Here is a 23,513-nt window from a genome sequence, read left to right as displayed (position 1 = left end):
GCTTAGCAAGACGAGGCCCAACGAGCACCATACAAAAGGATGACTCATTGGACTTCTTACACACATGAGTGACAGCTCCTTTCCACTCACAAATCGCATGCAGAAGCTGCAGGTCATGGGACTGAATTTCACTCCTAGGTTACCTTGTCAGGTAGTCAGGTTCAAGGCCCAGGTGTCTGACCCACATGGAGTTAACTCAGAGCTGGCATACAACCTTGGGCAGTGGGGCAAGAGCAAAGCCAACGAGCAGAGAGCACACGGGGTTGATTTCCAGATCTGCGTGGTGGACGCCACTGGAGGTGAAAGTTGAACCAGAACTCATAACCCCATTTCTCCTTTTTTATTATAGGGAAAACTTCAAATTCTCTGTAGGAAATGAGACAATTAAGTACATATCCCCGGGGGACACCAGTGGTGTGTGTAGGAATAAATAGTGTGTTGGCACTTGCTTCAGCAAGAATGGGTGGGTTGGACATCTTCTGGTAGTGATAGATGCTACTGTGGTAGAGAACCCATGTCCTGGTAATGGCCCTTCCATGTCCTGTCTTTCCAGGGTCACAGACCAGAGACAGCTGTCTGTGTCAGTCTGCCCAGTATCATCAGCAGGTGCTGCCTGCAGAGAACTGTGCTACACTGCCTCCAGAATGCTGTGTGCCTATAAGCCTGGGATCTGTGAGCTGAGGGAGCTGCTGCAATCTGCACATTGGCCTCCTTGGCGATAGACTGAGCTGGCAAAGAGCGAACAGGTTCGTGAAAACTTCCATGGTGTGGTAAAATGCGGTTTACTCGGCAATGCTACCCTGTACAGTATAAGAGTCAAATCCATAAGTGTCACTCCAGTCAACTCAGCAAATACTTATAGAAGAATTTCCCAAATGGCTTATTAGCACTACATATTTTGTATTTCAAGAGCCAGCTCTCTCTTGAAAGAATATGAGTTACACCAATGACCATAGAAAATTCCCCATGTCACATATGCTATTTATTATGACTATAACTATCAAATATCTAATATATTTTCTCCCAGATAAAGTTAATTTAATCCACCCATTTTCCATTTACCATCTCTTCAGTTTCAATGGGGACAATAAAAGCAAAAATAAAAAATAAGTGATTTTTGTTTTAAGAGAATTAATATAGCTAAGACAATATGCCCTTCTAGACCAGTAATGATAGGCCGCTGCCTGGCTCCAGCAGCAGATACTGTTTTGAATGTTACAGCATTTCACTGATGAACATGCCCCACTGAATTTCTAACCATTAATTTTCTAAATTATACTTTTTAAACTTGACAAGACTTGTTTGGTTACTGAATTATATACTCATCTAAATTTCTTCCTTCTGAAATATTTTTTTTCCTTAAAGAGATATTTTCTTGCTTTGCACAACTTTCTTAATAGTCAGATATTCTCAATGTGCTTCTTAGCCCCCTTTCTCCCTACTTGTTAATTTTCACATCTGAATGAGGGATGGCAAAGGCCAGTTTCATAGTCAGCAGGTGTTATCTGAATAGCAACTGACTAGAGAAGAAAAGGGAATAAAATATCAGAGCAGGTCTGACCCAGGCTCTTCATTTCAGTCTGTACTATCCTCAAAAGGGCCAGATCAGGTATAACTCAAGGGCACAGATTCATCTGCCTGAGACGGGATTGTTTATGGTCTGCAGACAAGCAAGGCCTAACAACACAGGGCTGGTTGCGTCCAGATCCTGGTTGGTCTATACAGAAACCCAAATAGAGAAACCATTTGCTAGGACCAGAAAGAGAAAGACTTTTTAAAAATATAGAACTAAATTATTCAGCGTTTACTAGGATGTATGTAATTTTTATTGTCATGTTCCAGATTCCCACAAATCCCAAAGTACATTTCAGAGTAAGATTTTCGCTGCTATTAAGAAGACCACAGCTTTGGAAGGGAAAGGCCTGCTTCCTTTCATAAATGAAAGAGAAATGTGGTAAAGAATGATTAAAGGCAACAGAGGCCTAAAATGTATCTATTAATACTAGACACTAATACGTAATACTGATCTTTAATATTGAGCTTCAGATTTTTTATGAAAAAAAAAGAAATCTATTTCTTATGAAAAAATTTTGTGCCATAAAGAAAACAATCACTAAATTATGTTTGCTTCTATATAGTGTAGTTTTGCTGAAAATCAGTATGTTCCACTTTTATGACCCCTCAGTCACATTACTCTCCTGGGATTCTTAACCTGGGGTTCACTTAGGTGGGAAAAAATTAGTAGTGGTACCTATCACTTTGTTAACAATATAAATTACAAACAGTTTTGTATCATGTAATAGCTATACATGATGCATTATTTATGCTCCTCACTGGGTTGAAGTCCAGTAATTTTTATAAAAGTTCACTGGTAGATATTATTTTCAGTGTATTTATAAAAAAGCAAATTTGTTACTATTAATACAGATTTAAAAAATATTTTGGTAACTGCATGTCAAAATAATCCTATATACTTTATTCATTTATATGTTTTTCCAAAAAAATAAAATAAATTCATATTATCCGAGAAAGAATCCACAGGCATTGCCAGACTGTTGAGGGAGACTGTGGCATATGTAGGCACACACACAACACACACCCAAGCTAAAGATCACAGGCCAAGGCTACCTGACTGATGGTGGGGCCCAGGTGATATATGGAGAAGTCAAAGTGACTAGAGGAAGAAGTGCCGTGCTTAGTTATCACTGTTGGCTGTGGGGGGGGGGGGGATGAGGAAATACAGGAGTATGCCCCTTGAATTTGCTTTCCTCACTCTAACACCTTTGGATAATATTTACATACTTTGGGAGGAAAAATCGTGACCTGCAATAGGACTCAGTCTGAGCTGGTTCCTTTTCAGTCCACTATTATTGAGTGTTCTGTAGGCAAAATTTATGCAACTAATTCCATTTAAAGGTAAATTAAAACCCTATAAAGTGCTTCTTTGTTTTGATGTCAGTCCTGGAACAACAATCTGAAATGATTTCTCTCCTCCCACAGAAATGCTATAAAATACAATATAGAGAGAGTATATAATATAATATAGTTTTAACCAGGCTACCTAAAGCTGGGTATTGAGTCCATCTTGTTTTTGGACCAGTGTTTCCAATCTTGTCACATACTATATTTCCCCACATACGTGATGCACCCATGTATAAGACGCACCTTAATTTTGGAACCCGAAATTTGGAAAAAAAAAATGTACTCCATAAAGTTATTGAACTCAAGTTTTATTCATCATAAAATTCATACAACTCCTCATCACTGTCAAAACTCCCATCCATTAGCTTGTCCTCATCTGTGTCTGATGATGAATCACTGTCTTCAATAATGAGCGCAAAAGCAAGCATGAAAAAACAAGAAATGTAAGTATAAAAACTACAACCACTGTATAAGACACACCCAGTTTTTAGACCCCAAATTTTTTTGTAAAAAATGGTGTGTCTTATACATGGGGAAATATGGTATTTTATATTTTGTGCTGCTAGTGATTCTACTTTCATAGTCATTCAAATGTAAAACCTTCTCATAAAGTTGGTTTTAAAAATCCCTCTAGTGGAGAAGTCACCTATTAAATTATTCCCTCAGCAGACTGAGTGTTGGCCTTGTGGTCTGGAATGGAGTATTTAGCATTCCCAAAGAGTGGCTAAGGAAAATGCAGGTAATTGAATTAATTAGCAGCACTTGTACATTGAAAGCATTTTGCATTATCTCCTGACCCAGCAGAGAACCTTTTAATGAGGCCCTAAAAAAATAAATAAATAAGAATAAAAGGTGGGCACTTAAAAATGTAATGTATAGAAAAATTAAAAAGTATAGGTTAGGCAGTGTTCCATACTAGAAGGATTGTCAGCAATTGAGAGCTGGGTCTTCCAGAAACTTGAGGCCCAAAGAGAAATTACTTGAGAAATTTATAGCAGCAACTTTTTTTATCTTATTATGTCTTTACTATTTTTTTCTGTCTCGTTTATTTCCTCCTTTAAATTTCTAAACTCTCTCTTTCTTTCTCCTGTTTTCCATTTTTCATTCTCTCCTCTCCCTCTCTTCCTACTATTTTCTAACTCCTTCTTCCATCACTTCTTTTGTTTTAGTCTCCTTTAATTTCTATGATGCCTTCCCCTTCCTGAAACCCTATTAGAAAATCCCACCTTTGTAAAGAAAGCAGTTAAAAGGACCCATAGAGATAGTGTTTTCATGATCTATCATTTACCATTCTTTGCCTTTCAAACTGCATATGTTTTTATATATGAAGTGTGTCTGCTCTTAGTTTTATATATTTGGGTCATGCATGTGGAGGCAAAAGTGTGTTTTAATGCATTTAGATAGTCTCTTTTAATTGGAATGTTTAGACCATTTATATAAAAGCTAATAATTGATAAAGTTGGAATTAACTTTATCATTTTGCTATTTATTTTCTAATTCTCTAATTTGCTCTTTGATTTTTTTATTCTTCTCTTTCTTCTTTCAAATTAAGCAAATATTTTTTCTTATTCATTCTATTTCTACAATTGGATTTTTAGTGATATTTTTTGTATGATTTTTATGTTTATACTAGAGATTAAATTTATTTATTATTATTATTGTGTACCCACAATTTATTTCAGGTTACCTAAAATATTTTATGATATCCCAAATGTTGTTTTTATCAATCCCTCTTCTTTTGTTATGGTTGTCATATATGTTACTCTACATATGTTACAAACCCACAGTGCATTATTATTTTGTTGTTTGACCATTTTTTTTAAAACCAACTTTTATGTTTAACCTCATATACATCCGTTCTGGTGTTCTTCCTTTCTTGCTAACATAGTTCAAAATACACAAAGCAAAACCAGATAGAATTTTTTTTTTTTTTCATTTTTCCGAAGCTGGAAACAGGGAGGCAGTCAGACAGACTCCCACATGCGCCTGACCGGGATCCACCCAGCATGCCCACCAGGGGGCGATGCTCTGCCCCTCTGGGGCGTCGCTCTGTTGCATCCAGAGCCACTCTAGCGCCTGAGGCAGAGGCCACAGAGCCATCCTCAGTGCGCAGGCCATCTTTGCTCCAATGGAGCCCTGGCTGCGGGAGAGGAAGAGAGAGACAGAAAGGAAGAAGAGGGGGAGGGGTGAAGAAGCAGATGGGTGCTTCTCCTATGTGCCCTGGCCAGGAATTGAACCCAGGCCCGCCAGCCTGACGCTCTACCTCTGAGCCAACCGGCCAGGGCCAAAACCTGATAGAATTTAAAGAGTAAGTAAACAAATCTACAACTAGAGTTGCATATTTCAATATCCTTTCTTCTCAGTATATAAAAAAACAAGTAGACAGAAAATCAGTTGGTATAGAAGACTTAAACAATACTATCAACCTAATAACTACTTATAGAACACTTCAGTCATCATCAGCAAATACATACTCTTTTCAAGTATATACAACACATTTAATAATATACACATTAATTTTTGCCACAAAATAACTTTAAATTAATTTAAAAGGGTCCAAGGTCCATATAACATGTACTCTGACCACAAAGGAGTTAAATTAGACATCAGTAACAGAAAGCTATCCAATGTACCCAAATATATATCAACTATAACACATTTCTAAATAACCCATAGATCAAATAAAAAAATCAAAAGGAAAACTAGGAAATATTTTAAACTAAATAAGCAAACAGTGGAAAACAAATAATATAAACTAGAGTAGAAATCAATGAAATAAAAGAGAGAAATTTTTCTCTAAATAATTATATTTAGAGAAAAATATTTAGAATAAATAATTATAGAATATCAATTAACCCAAAAGCTGAGTCTTAAAAAAAATTAATTAATTAATTAAATTGCCAAACTTGTAAACAATCAAAAAATAAATAAGAGAAAAGATACAAACTGCCAATATTAGAAATAAGAAAGATAACATCATTACACATTCTAGAGATATTAAAAATATAGCCTGACCAGGCGGTGGCTCTATGGATAGAGTATTGGACTGGGACACGGAAGGCCTAGGTTCAAAACCCTGAAATCACCAGCTTAAGCAGAGGCTCATCTGGTTGGAGCAAGGCTCACCAGCTTGAGCCTAAGGTCACCGGCTTGAGCAAGGGGTCACTTGGTTTGCTGTAGCCCCCCAGTCAAGGCACATATGAGAAAAAAAATCAATGAACAACTAAAGTGCCACAACAAAGAATTGATGCTGCTCATCTCTCTCCCTTCCTGTCTGTTCCTATTTGTCCCTCTCTCTCTCACAATAATGATAATAATAATAATAATAATAATAAAAGACTATTATAAAAAACTTTATACCAACAAATCTAATAACTATATAAAATGATCAAATTTCCTGAAAGACACTAACTACCAAGTCACAGCAAAAAAGAAAGAAAAAAAAAAAAGGAGAACATCAAATGAAAGACACTGAAGTTTTAGTTAGGAACCTTCCCACAAAGAAAATTCTGGGCTTATATGGTATCACTGCTGAATTCAAGCGAACACATAAGGAATAAATAGCATCAATTCTTTAAAAACTCTTCCAGAAAACCGAAAAGGAGGAAATAATTTCAAACTCATTCTATGAAGCCGGTATTACCTTGAAATCAAAATAAGATAAACATTACAAGAAAGGAATACTACAGACCAATATCCCTAATGACTACAGTGGCAAAAGTTCTTTGTGTGTGTGTGTGTGACAGAGACAGAGAGACAAAGAGAGGGACAGACAGGAAGAGAGATGAGAAGCATCAGTTCTTTGTGGCTCCTTAGTTGTTCATAGACTGCTTCCTCATATGTGCCTTGATGGGGGGAGGTGGGGGCGCTACAGCAGAGAGAGTGACCCCTTGCTCAAGCTGGTGAACTTAGGATCAAGCCAGTGACCATGAATCATGTCTATGATCCCATGCTCAAGCCAGCAACCCCACCCTCAAGCCGGATGAGCTGCGCTCAAGCCTGCAACCTCTGGGTTTCGAACCTGGGTCCTCTGCATCCCAGTCAGATGCTCTATCCACTACGCCACTGCCTGGCCAGGCTGTGGCAAAAGTTCTTTACAAAATTTTAGCTATTTGAATCTAACCATATCTAAAAAGGATAACACCTAATGACCAAGAAGGGTTGGTTCCAGGAATGCAAAGTTAGTTAATATTCAAAAAATTATGTTAAGCTTTCAGTTATAAAATAAATAAGTGATGATGATATACAATGACTGTAGTTAATAATGTCATATTGCATACTTAAAGGGTGCTAAGAGAGTAGATCTTATCAAAAGAAAAGGACATTTTATAACTGTGTGGTGACTTCTCATGGTTATTATTTTGTAATATATACAATTATTGAATCATATGTTGTACCCCGAAACTAATATAATGTTTTATGCCAATTATAGCTCAATAAAAACTGTTTAATTGAAAAAACTAGTTTATTATGATGGAAAATCAAAGTCTGGTTACCACTGGCATTGAGGAGATGCCTGAGGGTAAGCACAGGAAGGATTCTGGGAGGGGCTGTGATGTGAATAACTTGACCTAGGGTGAAAATTGCAAAAATGCATAAATGAAAGAAAGAGAATGGTTACACTACTATCAACAATAACAAATAAATGGGTGTAATTTCCAGGTAAAAAATAATAAAAATCATCTGGCCCTCTTCAGAGACCATAAACAAAAGAGAAAATAAAAAAACTTCTGTATTTGATGTCATAAAAATTTAAACTTCTATAGAGAAAAAAATACTCTGGACAACTGAAAAAGCAAACCAAACACTGGTTTTCAAAAGTTACAAATATTAGCCCTGGCAGGTTGGCTCAGCAGTAGAGTGTCGGCCCAGAGTATAGAAGTCCCAGGTTTGATTCCTGGTCAGGGCACAAGGGAGAAGCAACCATTCTCTTCTCTACCCCTTCCCCTTCTCCCTCCCTCTTTCTTCCTTCCTTCCTTCCTTCCTTCCTTTCTTTCTTTCTTTCTTTCTTTTTCTTTCTTTCTTTCTTTCTTTCTTTCTTTCTTTCTTTCTTTCTTTCTTTCTTCCTTCCTTCCTTCCTTCCTTCCTTCCTTCCTTCCTTCCTTTCTTCCTTCCTTCTTCCTTTCTTCCCTCTTTCCTTCCTTCCTTCCTTCCTTCCTTCCTTCCTTCCTTCCTTCCTTCCTTCCTTCCTTCCTTCCTTCTTTCCTTTCTTTCTTTCTTTCTTTCTTTCTTTCTTTCTTTCTTTCTTTCTTTTTCTTTCTTCTTTCTTTCTTTTCTCTCTCTCTCTCTCTCTCTCTCTTTCTCTCTCTCTCTCTTCCCCTTGAGCAATGGAGCAAGGGCCCCAGAGAGGCTGAGCATTATCCGGTAGGGGGCTTGCCGGGCAGCTCCAGGTTGGGGTGCATGCAGGAGTCTGTCTCCCTGCCTTCCCGCTTCTCACTTAATAATAATAAAAGTTACAAATATCCTTAAGACATTCGCTTACAAATAAATATTAAGCTGAACATAATAGTAGAGACATAGATACCACCTATGGCTAAAAAAAAAACAATACAAATGACCAACAGCCTAAGAAAATTATGTTTATAAAAAAAGAAATTCATTAAAATACATAACAAGATAACATTTTTAGCTTATCAAAATGCTGAAGATTTTAAAAAGACAACAGTATATTTAAAAGTGAGGGAATAAAGTGCTCTCACACGTTGTTGGTGAGAGAATAAATAAGTTCAGGATACTCTGGATTCGTTTGCCAAAGCTTTAAAAAGGTGCGCTCATTTTAACATAGGAATCATTTTAATAAGAATTTCCCAAGAAAATATATGCACAAATATTTCCTATTGTGAATTTATTTAGTAGGAAAGGTAGCAGAGCAATATATGCAGAAAATTCCACTTTCAGAAAAATGAATTCATATGCATATAAAAATATGGGAAGAGATGAAATAGAAATGTTAATAAAGATAATATTTGGGGATGGGGCATTATGAGCAAGTTATAATTTTCTTCATTTCTTTTCTATTTGCATGTTTAGTTTTAAAAAACCATTTATTTTTTTTAATTCTATATGACCCTTTCTTTGTAGTTTTGAAAGTTATAAATATATTTAAATAAACCCATATATAGGAAATGAGTATGAAGAAAATTATCACAATATTTCAATATTTACTGCAATAATAGTCTTTGGGATATTAATTCTCTTTAATATTTTTTAGGTTTTTTTTCTGTAATATATGTCTTTTTAAATAAAAGAAACAGTTTTTAAAATAAATGAGAAATTTAGTAAGTAGTAAAAGAAAGTATGTATTGATAAACATGAATTTCATTTAGGCAAGGCAAGAGATTCCAGCATGGAAAATAGTAACTAAAATTGTTCAAATATGCAATAGCTAAATTAGGAAAAAAACAACTAAAGTAAGGACAAAAATGAAGAAAAGTCTATGGAAAATCTATGAATTTGAAGGGCTTAAATGATTCCAATGCTGACCTAGCACATTGCTGACTAGGTCATTTCTTTGAATAACACAATTAGGTCCAAGTTAATTGAAATATTTAGAAAAAGAAATCTCAGGAGTTAAACGAAGGAACCGTTTCCTACCTTATTTGAGGGTATTGATGCTTTCTGAAGACTCGGATGTCCAGGCATCTAGACCAGGACTAGTTTTTCCTTTGAGCCACCAGGGACAATTTAATTTTGCCCACTGTATCTTTTATTACTGAAATATTTGAGACAGAATTCTGGATACTTTATAGCCAAATTGGAAAAATTAACCAAATTTTCTGATTGTGCACTGATGAGAAATGTCTACAATAACTTTCTTATGACACATCCTCAATATTAGAACCCATTTAGAACTTGATGACATTCAGACGGAAAGAACCAATTTGTTTCTTCTCTAATGTTACCCCAATATGTGATGAAATGTGGCTAAGAGAAATGCTTATCTTACCCCTGAATGAAAGAAAACTATTTTGTCATGTGGTGACCTGAAAGCTGGTTTAAATTTAAAGTATATTTCAGAGTGGTGGTTACAAAAAGGTTTACATACACAATAGGCTTTTATCTTGTTTCTCTAGATCAGTAGTTTTCAAGTATTTACTGCATGTCCCTGGAGTAGCAGCACTGTTACAATGGTAATTCACGGGCTCCACGCTACTACTGAATCAGAAACTCAGGGACTGGGGTACAGAAATCTGTTATTTAACAAGCCACCCAGGTGAATCCAATGAATACGCAGTTTGAGAATGACAGATGCAGTCTTTCATGCAGATCCTTAAAGATCTACTTAGAGAAGGACTTGATTGCTTCATCCACAGAAACAATTTTCTTCCATGATAAATTCTTTTGGAAATTTTACAGCCCTATCATTTATTATCTCTGAGAGGTGAAAATTCTGACATTAGAATTTTTATGATGAATAAACAACACAGTGACATTTTAAAAGCACATCCATATGTTAATGTGTTCCTATTTAACATGGAACATGGTAAAGACAGTAAAATCCTCCTGAAACAACCTTGGTCTTATTTATCTCTCATTCCATGTTGTCACATAATATCCTTATGTTCCCTATGTATATTCATTAAGGTGGACTTAAAAGCCACTAACATCAAAGCCCTGAAATCTCAGCACCCACCAACGTTAATAAAATGAGAAAGTTCTCCTATCACTGCTGTATATCTTTATAAAGAGTTTAAGATTATCTCTTTTAGTAACATAGAAATACAGTGAAGAATTTGTAGCATACATTGCCAAAGATAACAGAAATCTGCAAATTAACAATTTAGCTGTGTTGAGTCTACTTTACAGCAAGAATACTTTCGAGAAAAGAGAATCAGTATATACACTTTGACAGAAGAGTATGCTTTCTTTTTTAAGTGAGAGGAGGGGATATAGTGAGACAGACTCGCACATGCATCCCGACCAGGATCCACCCGGCAACCCCGTCTGGGGCTGGTGCTGGAGTCCTGAGCTATCCTCAGTGCTCGGGCTGACAGCCAATCAAGCCACTAGCCTTAGGAGGGGAAGAGGGACAAAAGGAGGAGAAGGAGAGAGAGAGAAGCAGATGGTTACTTCTTCTGTGTGCCCTGACTGGGAATTGAAACCAGGACATCCATACACTGGGCTGACACGCTATTCACTGGGCCACCAGCCAGGGCCAGAAGAGTATGATTTGACAAGAGACTCATTTCTAACTATAGAATAAAAATGTATCAACAGGGATGATAAAGCCATTTTGGTTTCAGACTAATCTCTGGGATCTTTAGATAATTTCAAACGCATACTTTTTTTTTCACCATTAAAGCAGAGTGTCTTATCTGTTGCAGTAACTGTTTATTTTACAATTTTATATCTGCAATTTGGTTAAAACTCTTTCTATGGTGGACAGCTTGTCTCTGCTCTACATGGCATCAGCTGGGATGGCTTGAAATCTGGGAACTAGATTGAGTGACATCTCATTTACTCCCATGTCTGATGTTTGATCCTCATTGTTGATTGAGGGTTTAGCTGGGATTGTTGGCCAAACACTTACCCGTGTCTTCTTTCTCTGGCCCGGGCTTCTCAGGGTGAACATTCAGAGAGAAACAGGTGGAAAGCCATATACTTTTTGTAGCCCAGCCCTTAAAGTCAAGGCTGGCAAGACTTCCGCCATACTCTATTTGTCAGAGCACTCACCATCTTCCCCAAAATCCAGGGCAGAGAACACAGACCCCCACCTATTGATGAGAGTACAAAGTTTCTAGGACAGGATGTAAGACCAGAAATATAGCTATGACCACTTTTGCAAAATACAGAGTGTCACAGTCCCATTGCCACAACAATTCTACCCCTTCCCTAGATATAAGAGTGAGCAAGACCTCCGAGGCTTTCCACCTCCAGCCTTAGAGCCGTCCAGCTTTCCCAGGTGGAGTCAAAGAAAGCTTTCCCCACTGAGCCCTGCCCAGTGAGGTTGAAGATTCACAAGCAAGATAAATGGTTTTTGTTTTAAGCATTACATTTTGGATTTATTTGTTATACAGTGATCAATAAGTGGAACACAGATCCTCAACTATTTCCCCTGGCTAAACACAGGTAAGAGACACAATGGCATCAGAGACAGTTTTAAAATAAGATAGGCTGGTTCTTAAACTCTCACTCATCCTGTTACTCCAAAAAGCATTTTGAAATATAAGTAGTGAGAGTGATATCATAGTGACAACCCTGAATTCACTTGAATTTAGACAAAAAAATAAGTATTACAAGTTTTGGTATCTCACCTGTTGCTTGTGACACACCATACAACTATGTTACAAAATGTAGATTAAAAGCCACTGTCCTAGAAACTCTTGGGGGTACATGTTGCTTTAGAAGAGCTTAAATGACTGCAGCACTAACATGAACACAAAAATCTGAGTTCAGCCATTTCTGTTTGTCAGAAAGATATAGCCTGTTGTGGCTTGCTACTGGCTGGAGTATGTATAAAAGGAATGGGAAATGGAAACATTATCAATAAGCAGCTTTTTCTGTTCAGGCTGAGAGGTGGTAGATGAATCACCAGTCACTCTTTCCATTATCAGACACCTAGCCCATGGGGCAAGTCTGATCTTTATATGTACAGTGGGCATAGTTCTCATTGTATACAAGAGAGTCTTAGCATTCCATCTGATTCCACATTCCTAAACAAATATTTGTGTGTGTGTGTGTGTGTGTGTGTGTGTGTGTGTGTGTGTGTGTGATAGAGAGAGAGTCAGAGAAAGGGACAGATAGGGACAGACAGGCAGGAAGGGAGAGAGATGAGAAGCATCAATTCTTTGTTGTGGCTCCTTAGTCTCCTTAGTTGTTCACTGATGCTTTCTCGTACATGCCTTGACCAGGGGCTGCAGCAGAGCAAGTGACCCCTCACTCAAGCCAGCAACCTTGTACTTCAAGCCAGTGACCTTGGGCTCAAGCCAGTGACCATGGGATCATGTCTATGATCCCATGCTCAAGCCAGCAACCCTGTACTTAAGTTCGTGACCCCCACTCAAGCCGGATGAGCTCATACTCAAGCCGGTGACCTCGGGTTTTCGAACCTGGGTTGTCCTCATCCCAGTCTGACATTCCATCCACTGTGCTACCACCTGGTCAGGCCCTAAACAAAATTTTGAACAATAATTTATGTGGTCATTATATTTATAGGTAAAGTGTTCAGAAAATAACTTATGGGTCTGTAAAATGGATTCTGATTTCTGGACCAATTTTTGGAATAATTTCTAAGAGAATGGATCTGGACAATGTACTTTACATCCAAACAGATAGTCCCAATCTGGAATCAAGACATGAGAATTATGTTTGCCCTGGATTCATCATGTTACACTCTGTTAGCTGTCCTCCTCTTAACAATCTGACTCCCTGCCAGTTATAACACTACATCTGTTAGTTACAACTGGGTAGTAAGTAGAAGTTTCACTAAAAGCACTCAACATAGTTTTCCAATGGTTTCCACTGACACTTTAAAGTCAGCTTCTAAGTGCTTTGTAAAATTAATTGGCTTGCTTAAAATTGCATACTTCCTTTATCACAGTATGCAAGGAAGCCATGGGAAGAAAGCCTTTGCCCAAGTTTATGTTGATTAAGGAGCTTTGCTGCCTATCTAGCTCTGTCGCCTTGGAAGAAATGTTCCAAATTTAATCAAAACATTTTGTTGAGTTTTCTAACAGGAACATGGGTTCTGATGATTCAGTCATCATATTTTAAGTGTTCATACCATTTATTAAAAACAAAGCCCCAAACAGGTTATGATCATTTAAATATGGAAAATCTGAAACATTAAAACAAGTAGCCTAGCGTATGCTGTTCTTAAAATGAAGTCAAGGTCTTTGGTTTTAACCTACAAGGAGCACATACTTTGCACATATGGGAAGACACTGGGTCCCCAATGCTCTGGGCTAAGCTATAAATAAAGAACGTATCACATGACAGATAAAAGCAGAGCCTGATTTTCCTGTCTGCCCTGAACACCCAAAAGATCACAGGGTCGATTCTTGTCTCTGAAGTCTGAAACCATCAATTATGAAAGGTGTCTCAGGGATTACTTTTATTTTCATCAGTCTTCATAAACTTGGAAGCATTAAACGTCCAAGTTTATAAGATGTATGTCTCTGACTTGCTCACTGACCTATTGAGTAGACTTGTATGTGCACATGTGAAGGTACAGCTATCTGATAATAATACCTACCACCATCTCTCAGTGTTAGATGAAACAAATACATCATTTGCATTCATAAAGGAGCTCCTCTCTCTTTTTCACAAAAACAAGGCTTTTTAAACAAAAGATGCAACATTCCTGTGAGTCAGACCCCTTCTAATCACCTACTACATTCATCATATTAAGTGAACTTCCAACAGCAGCAGCTGTCTCTGGCCATTAGTGGGATGCTCCCCGGCTTCCTCGCCTATTTGCTCAAACGCAAAAGACTGGAGCTCAAGAGAACACTTACAATAACTGGCCTCTGCCTCATTACTAACATTAATGAAGCATTGTAAATTGGGAACATCTTATTAGTCATGGTGACCGAAATGGAAGTTTATAAAAGTAAACTGGGTAAAAGGTTTTGGGGGCTGGACCGCAGGAGCTGGGGAAACCTGTTATGGGTAGTATGGCCTTGAGTTCCACTGGCCCTGTGCTCTGTGCTGGGTGGATTCAAAGCCAAACGCTCCCTGCCATGATGTAGGCTAGCACATGGAGTTAAGAACAGGGTGCCTAGAGTGCTGAGCCTATTCCCCTGACACTGAAGCTACTCCTAGCACAGTGTGGGGGCCAACGAGGCAATGGAAGTGAGCGTGAGGAAGGTCCTAGTAGAGGTTCTTCTTGGTGTAGCTCTGTAATAAACCTTGCTCAAAGAGTTCAGGTTTAGGTAACTCTGAGATGAAATACAAGAATCAAAAACTAAAGCATTTTCATTGGCTTCATTAATTTCTAACTTTGGAACAGTGAAACCTGTCAAAAATAGCTAGCGGTCATGTGGACAGGCAGAAAGCAAATGAGACTATATTGAATTACCATATTGATTTCTCATCAATGAGGTATCAACTGCCTGTCTCTAAACATATCTAGTTCCTGAATTTAAACAGTGGCTCTTTCACAAAGATTTGGAGCTTCTGCAATGAGCCTCTCCTGGGTGCAGAGATGGTAGTTTTATATCCCTAAAAGTGATACAGTACATAGCAAAACTATTTAGTAAATATTAAAAGAATAAAACAATTGCAGGCTCAGACAACTTAATGTATAAACATGCTTTGAGGTCATCCTAATACTACAGAGCCTGTTTCTTAAATGTATGCTATGATTCCCTAATGTGCTTTCAAATGGACATTAACCAATATTTAATTATCATCTGTAGGGAAACAGTTGTAGGGTGTTAGGGCTACCATTCCTTACCCCACCCCCATAATCGCTCCTGCTTATCTTGTCATTCTCAGAAGAACAGTAAAGAGTTAAAAAGGCTCTTCTCCTGGGATAGCAGAGTTAAAATACAAAATGAAGCACTTGCCCAGCAGCTGTGTGGATGAAGGAAAATGCTGTTAAAGAAGAAATAGCACAAACACAGTGCTAGGTAGATTAACGTTCCTAAAAACAGTCTTTTCAGAAGCATCATACTGTAGTCCTTCCTTTCTCAAATCACAGTGATAAACATTAGTTCCAGAAGGGTCACAAAGACCTTAGTGTGTGGAACTCATTCTGCAACGCAACATGCAACGCTGTCTATGCCGCTACTAGCAAATGTGGCTGGTGTAGACAGAGGAATCACAAAAGTAGTCAAGAAAATTCCTTTCCAAATGTGGCCATTCAGGATGCCATAACTTAGAGGAAACCTGAGGCCTTCTTGAACTGGGACCCAAGAAGCCACAGAGAAAGGATGGCCTAAGGCAGTGGTTCTCAAACTTTTCGAAGCTGTGCTCATTTAAAATCCTACAAATAATTATAGGTGCACTATAAACAAATTTCTGAGAAATATGCTTTAATAATTAAGTCAAATATTAAAGAAAAAATATATAAAATCCAAGCATGCTTTTCTGGTAATTAAAAGAAATGAATATGACAAAATTAAATTTATTCTGACATTAAAGAACATTTTTATGTTACATTTTTTGAGTTATGCTTTTTAGAATTCATAAAAAAGAGAGGTTAAAAATTTTTTCTAAATGACAAAAAGTTATCTTTTTATATATATAGATACGTCCTTAGTAAGATTTAGTAAATTTGGCAGGTCCCGGCATGAATGTGTTTTTTCATTCTTGTGTTTATGAGAAACATGAGCCTGATGTGTCCTAGCGATTTCTTCAATGTTTGGGCATATATTTGAAAGGTAAACTCTCATTTCCTCATCAATACATTGAAGAATTCCTCTGTTTTTACTCTTAATTGTGTTGAGTGCAGAAAACGCCCACCATACATATCACCTTAACTTTACACCAAACAAAGGATAGAAAAAACTTGCCTCCAGTCTTTCCAGGGAACATGGGGGGTAGTGTAAACAATCCAGCACCACAGCTTAACAGCCTTTTGCAACCTAACCAGGCACGTGAGGTGGGAGGTTGGACAGACTGTCAGCTTACAGCCAGTTCCCCACACCTCTGTCCCCCAAAAATCTAAACTCCAAAAGCCGTGTTAGTTTTTTGGTCCCCAACAGGCACATATTTCTCTGGAATACCATAGGGCACACCTGGAAATCTAGGGCACACCAGTGTGCCCTGGCACACACTTTGAGAACCACTGGCCTAAGGTAACAAATTCCTAGGATAGCTCAAAAAGACAGTACTGGTAAGCAAAGAACAGGATGGGAAACCCAGCACTGATCACCAAGTATAGATCTCTCTGATGAAAAAATTATCATACCTTTCTCACAATATTCAGCATATTGCATATAGTATATAGTATATCCAATATGCAAATGTACAAGATGCAAAAGGAAGAGGAATAACATAAAAAGTAATTGCAACTACCGCAGCTACCGTAGCAAAGACTGAAAGCATAGATTTAAGAAAGTCCAGTCACCACATATGCATAGAAGAGATACAGCTGTCACAAGAAAGCCATCCTGGTGAGGGCTAGCAGGATGAAGAAAGGTGCCTCACACCAGGAGCACCATGGCTGAGATGTTGCTTCTCAGCAACTGTGGATTGAGGGTTTTGCCAACCCATGGAGAAAAATGCAAGATCAAAGAGAACAAATCAGCACAATGACCTTATGTCTGTGCCTACTCATTTATAGTCAATTTAAATTTATTAAAAACAAACAAACAAAGTCCTGGCTGGCTAGCTCAGCAGTAGAGCACCAGCCCTGCGTGTGGAAGTCCTGGGTTCAATTCTCGGCCAGGGCACACAGGAGAAGCACCTATTTGCTTCTCCACCCTTCCCCCCTCTGCTTTATCTCTGTCTCTCTCTTCCCCTCCCACAGCCAAGGCTCCACTGGAGCAAAGTTGGCCCAGGTGCTGAGGATGGTTTCATGACCTCCGTCTCAGGTGCTAGAATGGCTTTGGTTGCAATGGAGCCATGCCCCAGATGAGCAGAGCATTGCCCCCTAGTGAGCGTGCCAGGTGACACCCAATCAGGCAGGAGTCTATCTCTCTGCCTCCACACTTCTCACTTCAGAAAAAATAAATAAATAAAAATAAAATAAACTGGATCTGTTTGTGTAGCTGGCTCTTATATAATGGCTTAATACCTTTTTCTTTTGAATTTCTCCAAAGAGACTAAGTCTGTCAACATGGACAAGTGTCTCAAGCTTTTCATACACATTCCTCTCATCTGGCAAACTGAATCACCTCAGAAACTACCCAGGGGGTAAGCAGGCTCAAGAAATACCCAAGGACACAGCCATGTCACAGGCTTTTCATTTTTACTGCCTTGGCAATTGGAGAGTACTGATTTTTTTCTCAAGACTCAGGTGACTTACTTTGGCCTAAATTCCTCTCAGGACCATTTACCCAGTTATCTTAGGGTTTGATCACAACTGGTGGGTAGATCAGAGAATGGCTAAAAACCACTTTCAACATATTCAAATCAAATACGTTTTATTTAATCCGATCTCTCTAGCCATTTTATAAGAATGTTGGAAATACTCTTTTTTTTAACCTTAAAAATACCACTTAATCTGTTTACTTTCTGAAAGAACTAGTTTTACTCCCACACAATGACTTCAGTCAATGATTCCCAGGGTTTTAAATTTTGCAATATTATAAATTAAAAAAAATTAATCAGGGGAGCTACCTAAGTTATTAATTTATTTTGCTGAGTAAGCACATTAAAATGTTTCCAACAACTCCACCTGGTAATTTTTCAAAATGATATTTTAAACACAAAAAAATATAATAAGAATATGTGAACATATAAACCAGGAAATTTAATTCTGATTTATAAAAATGTACTACATTTTTTTAATTTTATTTAATTTGTTATGTAAGGAAATTTAAAGCATGATAAGACTCACTGGTTTACACTGAAGTGAGATTTCCCTCCCCAGCAGAATACAAAAGCACAGAGAAAGGAAGGCTTTGGTATGAGCAGACTTTGTTTCCCTGAAGATTTGGATGAAGATGTTAGAATGAGAAGCAAACATCAGCCAGTCTGGACAACTGAGACTCATTACAGAGCTATGTCTTTTCTTCTCTGCCGTTTTATCTACAGACATTTACACTGGTCTTTAGAGCACACACTGAGCATCTGCCTTAACCCTGAATATACTAATTTGACCCAGAAATACCCTCATACAACTATGCACACAAGATATTAATATTAGAAACTTAAACCCCTCTCAGATTGGTTTCCATATTTAAAACAAGACTTAGATTTAATAAAATTTCCAGCTTGTTAATAGTTGCCCCATTTCACATACCTTTCGCACATGAGTCAGAACACTGTGTTCTTCACAGGATAGTGTCAGTTAAGCACACACTGGAATTGAGTTATCATGCTGACTTAATTTACTTCTGCACCTCTTGCATCAATCAAGCCAGAAGGGTATAATTAGAAGGAAGATGTTCTTAAGTATTAAAAGTGTAACCATGGCAAATTAGGTCGAGGAGAAATGACTACCAGCTTTGGACAGCTTCTATCAGGTAGATATTGAGGTAAATTCCCGAGAGGCGAAATCATTAAGCATAGCTTTTAGAGAGACCAGTAGCATTTGCTTTCAATACTTACTGAGAAAAGCACAGAAGGCACAGATCCCTAAAATGATTTCAAATTGTCTTCTGAGGTAAGTTACTCTGGGTTATAATTGATTTGTTCTCACTATTGATGCATTTGCTTACATCAAATAAGCTATTTCTTTGTTGTTTCCAGTTTTTATTATTCTTGATTATTAAAAAAATATCACTCTTTGTAGCATGTTCAGCTAGGGTTTTCCCTTCCCTCTAGGTCCCTCATTTTCCTTATCTTTATTAGAGAAGAAAATTTAGTGGCTACATTTTATCAATCACATTTTACAAATGAAGTGAAACCCCTTGAATCTTCAAGAGAATCCTGACTTGGCCTACAGAGCCCTCTACTAACTCCGTGCCATGAAGAGTGAGGGTAAGCTTCTGTTCAACCACACCATGAGACCACGGGTTGCCAGTGTCCCTGGGATCCGTGACATAGCATACCAGCACTCTGACCTTTGCTTCCAGCTCCCATCAAAAGTTCAGCAGAGGGCTTATAGCCAAGATGCTTCAGAAAGTTAGCCATAGGCAGATTAAAATGCACACCTGACCTGCGGTGGCACAGTGGGTAAAGCGTCGACCTGAAATGCAGAGGTCACCGGTTCAAAACCCTAGGCTTGCCTGGTCAAAGCACATATGGGAGTTGATGCTTTCTGCTCCTCCTCCCTTCTCTCTCTGCCTCTCTCTCTCTCTCTTTCTCTCTCTCTCTCTCTCTCTCTCCCCCCTCTCTCTAAAATGAATAAATAAAATCTAAAAACAAATAAATAATTATAAAAATAAAATAAAATGCAGCTAAATCCTGCTTTTAAAAAGCAGTCAGAAATGGTGAGAGAAAAGGCATGGAGAGTTTTTTGGGGGCAAATAGTTGCTGTGGCAAAATTAATGGGTCACAAAGTAGAATTTAAGGAAAAATTGTTCATTGCTACTAGAGATAAAGATCAATAATTTCTTATAATAAAAGAATTACTACACCAAGGAATTCTATCAAGTATGAAATTTTGCTGCAAGTAAGACTATTTATAGTCTCAATATAAATAGAATAAAAACTGATCATTTTTATTCTATTTATATCACCAATCCACAATACCAGAGTAGATTTTTAACAGTCCTCTATCAGGCAAACAAAAAACTTGAACTGTAAACAGATTTGAATAAAAAATTAACAAGACATGTTCATATTTATCTTTAGAAAAATTATATAATAAATATTATTTTTTTTCTAGTTCATGTGGAAACTTTATGACTTGATCACAAACCGGGCCACAAAGCAAATACTAAAAGTGTCACATAATCTGTGTAATAAAGACTATACCAGATGATGCAATTTATATAAAAATAAATAATTAGATGTTAATTTATAAATATATTTGAACACCCAAAGTGCACTCCTAAATAACATCTTGGAAAAAGAGGAAATTAAAGGGTGAATGTATGACAATAACTGTTACACTTAAAAGTGCAATTGAAGTGGACAGCCTTTCTAAGGACAAGGCTGCCATGAGGAAGAGCTTAATAAAAAAAAAAATTACAAAAATCCAAAGATGATTAAGAGACTAATAATGGCAACTCTTTTTTTATTTTTTTTATTTATTCATTTTAGAGAGGAGAAGGAAAGACAAAGAGAGAGAGAGAGAGAGAGAGAAGTGGGGGAGGAGCTAGAAGCATCAACTCCCATATGTGCCTTGACTAGACAAGCCCAGGGTTTCGAACCGGCAACCTCAGCATTTCCAGGTCGACGCTTTATCCACAGCGCCACCACAGATCAGGCATAATGGCAACTCTTGAACTCCTACACAATGTCTGATGTCTTTTCTTTTCCGTGTGTGTGTGTGTGTGTGTGTGACAGAGAGAGAGACAGAGAGAGGGACAGAGAGAGGGACAGCCAGACAGGAAGGGAGAGAGATGAGAAGCATCAATTCTTTGTTGTGGCACCTTAGTTGCTCATTGATTGCTTTCTCATATGTGCCTTGATCAACCAGGGAGCTACAGCAGAGCAAGTGACCCCTTGCTCAAGCCAGTGACCTTGGGCTCAAGTTGGTGAGCCCTTACTCAAGCCAGATGAGCCCATGATCAAGCCAGTGACCTTGGGATTTCGAACCTGGATCTTTGGCAATCCAGTCCGACACTATCCACTGTGCCACCACCTGGTCAAACACATGTCTTATGTCTTATCAGACATTCTTACATCCACTTTGTGATGTTTTAATAAGCATTTCTGTTATATTTTTGCAGACCATAAAAGGTTTGTTGGTTAAAATATTTATGCTTAAAGAGTCAGATTATGAACACAGAAGTCAGATGGCATGGGTTTGAATTTCTGCTCTTCTAGTTGAATGACTAAGAACAAGTTATTTAGCTCCTTATACTTCAGATTTTTCACCTAATTGTTTTAGTTATTCTAGATATTTTACCCTTTAATTCAGTTTTAGAATCAGCTTGTGCATATGTACATAAAATCCAGCTGGGATTTTGGTAGGATTTTCATTAAATCTATAGATAACTTTGGATACGATTGACATTTCTAGTCCATAAACATGATATGCCTTTCCATTTACTTAGGTCTTCTTTTCTTTTCATGATTTCTTTTCTCAACATCCTGTGGTTTTTAAATATAAAGACTTTGTACTTATTTTTAAGATTTATACTTAAGTATTTCATATTTGGATTCTATTGCAAATGGTAATATATTTAAATTTGGTTTCAAATTTTTACTGCTTGCATATAGAAATACAATTGATTTTTTCTGTTTTTATATCCTGAAACCTTGCTAAATCACTTAGTAGTAGTGTCCATGAGAGAGCTTTGTTTTGTTTTTGTGGGGGTTTTTTTGTATTTTTTCTGAAGTGAGAAGCGAGGAAGCAGAGAGACAGACTCCCGCGTGTGCCTGACCAAGAATCCACTGGCATGCCCACTAGGAAGCGATGCTCTGCCCATCTGGGGCATTGCTCCACTGCAACCAGAGCCATTCTAGCACCTGAGGTGGAGGCCATGGAGCCATCCTCAATGCCCGGGCCAATCTTACTCCAATGGAACCTTGGTTGCAGGAGAGGAAGAGAGAAATAGTGAGAAAGAAGAGGGGGAAGGGTGGAGAAGCAGATGGGCACTTCTCCTGTGTACCCTGGAATTGAACCCAGGACTTCCACATGCCAGGCTAACATTCTACCACTGAGCCAACTGGCCAGGCCCTTTTTTTTTTTTTTTTTTTTTTTTTTTTTTTTGGTGGGGGGGTTTGACAGAGACAGAGAGTCAGAGAGAGAGAGGGACAGATAGGGACAGACAGACAGGAAGGGAGAGAGATGAGAAGCATCAAATTCTTCATTGCAGCTCCTTAGTTGTTCATTGATTGCATTCTCATATGTGCCTTGATGGGGGTGGGAGCAGGGGGGTGCTACAGCAGAGCAAGTGACCTCTTGCTCTAGCCAGCAACTTTGGGCACAAGCCAGCGACCTTGGGCTTTGAGCCAGTGACCTTTGGGCTCAAGCCTGTGACCATGGGGTCATGTCTATGATCCCATGCTTAAGGCAGTGACCCCACACTCAATCTGGTAAGCCTGTGCTCAAGTGGGATGAGCCTGTGCTCAAGCTGGCGGCCTCAAGGGTTTGAACCTCAAACGCTCTATTTACTGCGCCACCACCTGGTCAAACTCCATAAGAGAGCTTTAAGGAATTTCATAAATCAGCCTAGAGAGATGTCCCCAGAAAAGAAGCAAGAGGGAAATTTGTTCCAAGCAGTCCAAGAGGGACAGAGTTTTCTAAATAGTGAATGCCTTTCTCCCCATTTCTATAACTTCCCCTCTTTCTTTCCTGATAAATGTCATTTAGTTACCAAAATAGTCACTTCATTTCTACATGCAAATGTTGAAATTGTGTAAGATTGGATGTCCTAGGATCAGTATAGGCTGAGCTCCACTTACCATAATTTACATATATATAGTAATGAATAATAATTTCTGGGTTGATTCTAGTGGCTTTTGTTTTTTATGGTTTAGTTTGGAAATCCCAGAGGTATCTACATATTTAAATAAGATCAAATCATTTCTGGAACAGTGTTCTTGCTAACTGTATTGTATTAAATTCAAATCCATATATCAAAATGCTCAGTTAATCAGAATATTCATTCACCTAAAAGTCAGTCCACTAGAGATAAACAACATTTGCAAAATGAGAAAAGTCCACTAATGCTAATCCATAAAGAACATACAATGAAGTCATCATTATTGTCAGCCACATAATTAGAAAAATTTTACTGGCTATTTATGAACTACAAAGAGGGAAGGCTGATGGTTGCAATTCTAAACCTTACCATCCTACAGCTCGTTCCATTCCTCAAAGAACATGTTAACTTCCTAGGAAAATGACTCAGATAGCTAAAACTACCAATTTTCACTCCAGATAAAGCTGCCATTATCACTCCAATTTCCTTGAAGGGCCT

Source organism: Saccopteryx leptura, chromosome 1, assembly GCF_036850995.1.
Source record: "Saccopteryx leptura isolate mSacLep1 chromosome 1, mSacLep1_pri_phased_curated, whole genome shotgun sequence".
Lineage (NCBI taxonomy): Eukaryota > Metazoa > Chordata > Mammalia > Chiroptera > Emballonuridae > Saccopteryx > Saccopteryx leptura.
Note: the sequence above shows the minus strand (reverse complement) of the source record.